This window comes from Carassius gibelio, chromosome B3 (genome assembly GCF_023724105.1).
Source record: "Carassius gibelio isolate Cgi1373 ecotype wild population from Czech Republic chromosome B3, carGib1.2-hapl.c, whole genome shotgun sequence".
Classification (NCBI taxonomy): Eukaryota; Metazoa; Chordata; class Actinopteri; order Cypriniformes; family Cyprinidae; genus Carassius; species Carassius gibelio.
The window spans coordinates 8,435,456-8,441,455 of record NC_068398.1 but is presented as its reverse complement, the minus strand read 5'-3'; the positions used below and the strand labels follow the sequence as shown (position 1 = coordinate 8,441,455).

General features: G+C 37.0%; 1 protein-coding gene across 4 annotated transcripts in view; it reads left to right on the top strand.

The window, feature by feature from the left end:
- Positions 1-3,299: 3,299 nt before the first annotated feature.
- Positions 3,300-6,000, top strand: part of plppr2a (phospholipid phosphatase related 2a) — a 40,332-nt gene continuing 37,631 nt past the window's right edge. For all 4 annotated transcript variants that reach the window (XM_052551677.1, XM_052551676.1, XM_052551678.1 and 1 more), the window contains exon 1: positions 3,300-3,556. The gene's annotated coding sequence lies outside the window, so the exon portion shown is untranslated. The remainder of the gene's footprint in view (positions 3,557-6,000) is intronic.

The window sequence follows — 6,000 nt, the reverse complement described above, 5'->3', positions numbered from 1 at the left end:
GATTCTCAGGGAGCTGTGAAGTATTCCTCTCAAAAGAGAGTCTGTCTTCAGCCTCTCACATTTTTCTAGTCAAAAACACCCAGTTATCTCACCTCAGATGTCATGATTATAGTTTCACATTGTTCTCATATGCCATAATCTGCAATACAATCTCAAACTACTGTATTTCCACAAATAAAGCATAACTGAGATCTTTATTACAACATATCTCCTTAGACATGAAAGAAAAATCTCTGAACATTAAGGTTTATCTCAGGGTTTTTGCTATCTGTGATCTGGAAGAGCCTTCTATTCTTTTATCATTTGTAAATGTTAATATTCAAAAATCTAACGAATATCTATTCAATTTAAGTGAATGAAATGTATTGTTTTATTTATTTGACCGTCTCTTAGGATCAAATCGGGCGTTGGGAATGCTTAGAGTCACTGCTGCTTTGTGAAGGCACCTCACACCAATGAGCACAAATCAGATTCATGTGCCATGACAGAACATGTGAGAGAAAATCATTCTCCATCTGAATCATTCAGAGTTTCACATCCACTACAAGCTAATTATAAGTGTGCACTAAAAATGACATGTTTTGTTATCATTGCATTTTATTATTAATAGCAATTCCAGTTAATACATAAATTAATAAGAAATGTCTTGGATACAGTTAATAATACATACATTTCTGTCTGCTTTTTGAATTGTAATACTCATGATCTGAAGGTCACAGCATTTTACAGATATGGTTCATATTCTGGTTAGTAATTTCATTTCAAATGATGCTGTTGGTATAATATTGAAATTTAGCAATTTCCCAGTGCATGTAAATGTGGTCAATGCAACTTCTACTGTATGCCCATAATTACTGCATATTCCAGTATAATAAAAATATATAATATTTTAATTAGGTTACTATTAGTGAGAAAAGATACTGCTAATGTTTCAGATTGTTTAGATGTGTCTTCTGTTGTTTCCTCAATACAATGTTACTGTGTGGAAAATGTTCTTGTTTTATTTTGAAGCCTATTTAAGAAGTAAAAATGTAAGGCATAGTTTTGGGAACTGGATAAAAAAGGTCTCTATTGGACGTGCATGGTGGGAACTTATTAAAAAAACTGCAGTATTTGTTAACAGGAACATGTTTTGTTTATGTTATCTCTTAAAATGACTTAAGTGGAATTATGTTCCTATTTTGCAGAAGAAAAAAAAATTATAATTAAAGAAGCATCTTATTCAAAATACTGCGGTTTGTAGTTTCTATAAAGAAATGCAATATTGTGTTACTTCTACAGGGAGATTGCATTTTCTCGTAATTTTAGCACCACTGTGCTCTGGGAAACAATAATAATAATTGAAGGAATACAACCTGTCCACTTTGACTGTTTGTTGGTTATGACCTCTTCTTTTGTCATGAATTTTAACAAGGGAAGGCCGTTTATTTGCATTTCGCAGCAGTGTGGTCTGCATCAGTTCTCCATCTGGTGCACTGAATCACACGCATCATTTCCCACGCGGCGGCAGAAAAGAAAGACATGTTTCTAAGGAACCAGAGGTTCTACAAGATCTTCTCAAACGAGCTCTAATGAAACATGATGTACATTTACCCATTGTACATTACATTGTGGAGGAGATGAGGGGAAGAATGAGCTGCACCCGCTGATGGTGTTGTGTATTTGCATAAGCTATTTGCTTTAGCACCTATAATTCACTGGAGGAATTATGCAAATCATGTAACATTGAATATGTGCACATAAAATTGTCTGATGCTAAACTTATGCAGTTAAACTGATTTTGTAGTTAGTGACTTTCACCAAAATAATATAGTTACAGTGTAATTATTTTTGTACTCTAAAAAAATTAATACAACCCAGCACTGGCTAAAATATGGACAAACACAGCTTACGTATGTGATACTCTCCAAAATGATTCTCCACGTTGACGCAGAGGAGACAAATTGTTTAAGAAAGTCATTATTTTCTTTCTCTTTGCACCCAAAAAGTATGGTTGAACCACATGGATTATATATATATATATATATATATATATATATATATATATATATATATATATATATATATAAACATTAATGATCTGAACTTGTTCACTTTATAGTAACATTTTAAATATTCATTATTTTGCCCTTATAGTGTTTTATTTTATTCATCTTTCAAGCCTTAAAAATATGATACAATTGTTTGCGTGTGTGCAGCTGACATGCATATTAGAAATAGGAGGCATTCAAGGTCTTTATTGATTTTTCTCTTTTTTGACCCCTATCAAGTGTGAGCAGCACTGCCTGACTGAATGCAGGACTCGAGGGACTGCAGCCTGACGAACGTGAAGCAGAGCTGTCCAATAACACACACACACACACACAGAAGTAAAGGTTAAGTCACATTTGCACCCGATGGACTGCTATAATGCACATAATTCACCCCTGAGACATGCAAGCTGCTTTACGTCAGGTTTCATTTGCATTTACTCTAGTTAGTGATCTCTTTGCTATTTGCTTCTAACATTAAAGGAATACACAGAAGGGGTTTTAATTGAAACAGTTGGTACTTTTGTCTCTAAATAAATGTCGATATTTTCTGAAAAATATGTGAATGATTTTGCCCAGCAAAACCTACTGCTAAGTTAGATGTGTTACAGATGCATGCTGGGCATTGATAGATAATTGTCATGATGGTTTGGATGTCTGCCAGGGTGTTGCTAGGTGGTTGGAACAGTAATCTGATGCTTTGGTGTTAAGGTGTTGTTAGGTGATTGTCACTGTTCTTTTTATGCATTTCTGAGTCAATTTCTTAATCAAGCAACATCTGCGACAAATGAAAGACCAGAAGTCAGTTATTTATATGGGAAAGTTGTATGGAGACTTTGTGGAGTTCTGATTCAATTAGTTAGACATTAAATAAAACACCTGCTATTGCCACTTGTTTCATTCATTCTTTTGTTTAACACTGCACCCTTTGTTAACCAATAATATGCTCCCTTCCCTATCACTGGCGTCCATTCGTCTTATGTGGGTCACTGTTCATTCATTAGACAATCCGCATTACTAATATCAATACTGATGCAAGCATCACTAATGAGTGCAATGCGGCTGCTGTTTGTTTTAGACACTGTAGAGGCTTTGGCCCGCTTGACCCCCAGAATATCACTTTGAAAATAACATTAACCTACATTCACTGGATCTCACACTGTTACCTGAATCTGGAGAGGGAGGGAGGGAGGGAGGCACGAGTCTGAATACAAATCAGACTCTCCTCTAACCTCCGACTGTCACGCGCACTCGCTCGCTGCAGAGAGCTGTGGTTGAACCCCACGCGCCTCATTAAAGAGGGATCCGCCTGTGCACGGTTTGCACACAGAAAGACCGCGAGCGCATCTGCGTGAGCTAATGTGAGGAAACGCTCTGCGAGAAAAAAATCCTGCGTGGGTGGGTGGATAGACGGAAGAACGAGGACGAGGAGAGGGAAGCTGGATCAGTGCGCAGGAGCTCCATGGAAAACGCACGTTATGGCCACTGCATAGGAGGAATCCATCGCGACGGCTGTAGGGTGTGAAGTAAGTCTGGCTATCCGTCTAACTGTGCATGCAAACATTTTTGGTCATTGTGGACGGTGCATGAATGTAGTTTCAGGGTGCGTGTGGGGGCGAGTGTGGCCGCTTTGGAGTGAGACTCCATGGAAGGATGAGTGATGTTTCCTGCCCCATATCGCTGGAAATCAGAAGGACATTTAGAAGGAAGGAGGGTGGTGGGGGTGTGGTATTCCCCAAACGCTAGCTCTAATTACTCTGCATGGCAAAATCCCTTTAGGGTTTTACGCTCTTATTGCTTTCGCATGCATCCCCCACCTTTAATAGCTTGGAATTGCGATGCTGACAGCTGATGCATGTGGTGATTTGTAACGTGCATGTGTTTTGGGGGTGGCTCAAACCATGCAGAGACATGTTCAAATAAAAAATTAGACAGATGAGTGATAGACACGTACACAAAGTGTAATCCAGGTGCTTACAACAGCACACCAGCAAGAGGATTGCGCTCTTTTTTATTACTGGGTTGGACAAATGAAGAAATACAGAGAAGAGAGCGAGACAAGCGATAGAGTAATGTCTTGGTAAGTGTTTATGAGTTGCATTTGTACAGGATGCAACGAAGAGCTGGACTTTAGTGATGTTTGTTTAAAGGATGGTTCATGCAAAACTAAAAATTCTGTCATTTGCTTTCATTTTAAAAACCTGCACGACTTCCTTCTGAGGGATACAAAAGAAGATATTTGGAAATATGTCTCAGTGGTTTTTGTTGTCAGTGCATGAGAGTTATTGGTGTTCAGTGTTTAGCATTCTTAAAAATATATTATTTTGTGTTCTGCATTTTAGACGTAGGGATGTGAACGAACCCTTATACTGTATAGGGCAGCACTATTTAGGGAAAATTGAATTGTGATTACTCTGATTAAAATTATAATTGTTATTTAGGTAAATTATTTTGTTAAAATGTGTAGGGCTGCACAATTTGTCCCTTTTAAGTAATTATATAATAATAATTAGTAGTAGTGGTGGTGGTATTACAAAATTATTAAGAAAAAAACTATATTACCGTTTTTATGTAAAATGTCAAAAAAATCTATAATAATAAAAAAAAAAATAATAAAAATTATAATTTATTCATTTGCACACATAAAATCATAGAGCTTTTATTCTGGTGGGAAGCCACGGGGAGCCAGTTCCAAAGCTTCTGAAAACAGCTGCTTCTTAAGTGCTTTTCACTATAGATTTTGGAAGATGGTTGGCACGTCATGTTCCCAGATGACATTAACCCAAACTCAGAGCAGGGATACATTTGTGTGGAGCAGCATTTACTGCACACCGAGCCGCTCTGAGACGCTGAAACCACTGGATTATAAACTGCTCATGTGTAAAAGAATATAGTGCTGCACTTCTCTCTGAAATATGCAGCTCATATATTTATCACAACACTTGTGATTTAGGTTTTATTTGATTATTAATTGTTCAGCTCATATACTTCACATTGGGACACAATTCATATTGCACTGTTTGTGCAGTAATAGACATGAAAGGCATGCTGTAACTACCCAGAACACTTTAGCACCCACCCGTTGTGTCTAGTAAAACAGGTCTGCAAAACTTTTGATTTTGATTCAGTATTAATACATTCTTCTCTTTGAATACTATGTCTCTCCTGTTTTTTTGTGAGTTGTTGACGTCAGTTTATTTTGCTAAAGATATTGCAAGAGTAGGCTAATTCTTCACTACTGTATGATTAGATGCAAAGTCAAAGACCTTGAGGAGTTGTTTAGCTGTGCTTATCACCGTTCCTGAATAGCAATCTTTCTGAACTCTAATCTAATATGAAAGCTGAGACAGGCCATCTATATTTTTATACCTGAACCATAATGGAAAGTCAGGGCAAGCTCTGTATTATAATGGAGTTGGTCCACCCTGGGAGCCTACAGTGTTTGACTGTACTAATTGAAGCTCAAGTGTCCTTTGAGGATATAAGAGCCTAGTCTCAATTTGTGATAATCCAGCAACATACATCTCTGGAAAAGCCCTCATGTTTGAAGGGGCCTGTTCAGTATAAGGGGCAAATTTAAGCCATTGCTTTTGTGTTTGTTTGTCAGCTTGGCTCTTTAGAGTATAGAGGGCTGTATGAGTTAGTCACACACAGTCAGACTTTTGGTTGTCTAGTCTGTCCCACTTTGCAGCTTTTTTCAAGCAAAACCTGTTCATTTAGTGCCATCTGACCACAAGAATGCAATGCAAACATTTTAAATTTTTGGACAAAACATGTTATTCACAATTAACATTATAATGAGTACTTAAATGTGTTACTGTTTAAGAATGAGTGTTTTGAACTTTCTTATGCTTTAGAGACCTTTTACCTTTATTTTCTGTGTTTTAGGCATGCACTGGAAAATATTTACTTTGGAATAATTTACACTCTGAAATGGCGAGCAAAAAATAATAGGAAAGAAGCAAAGAAA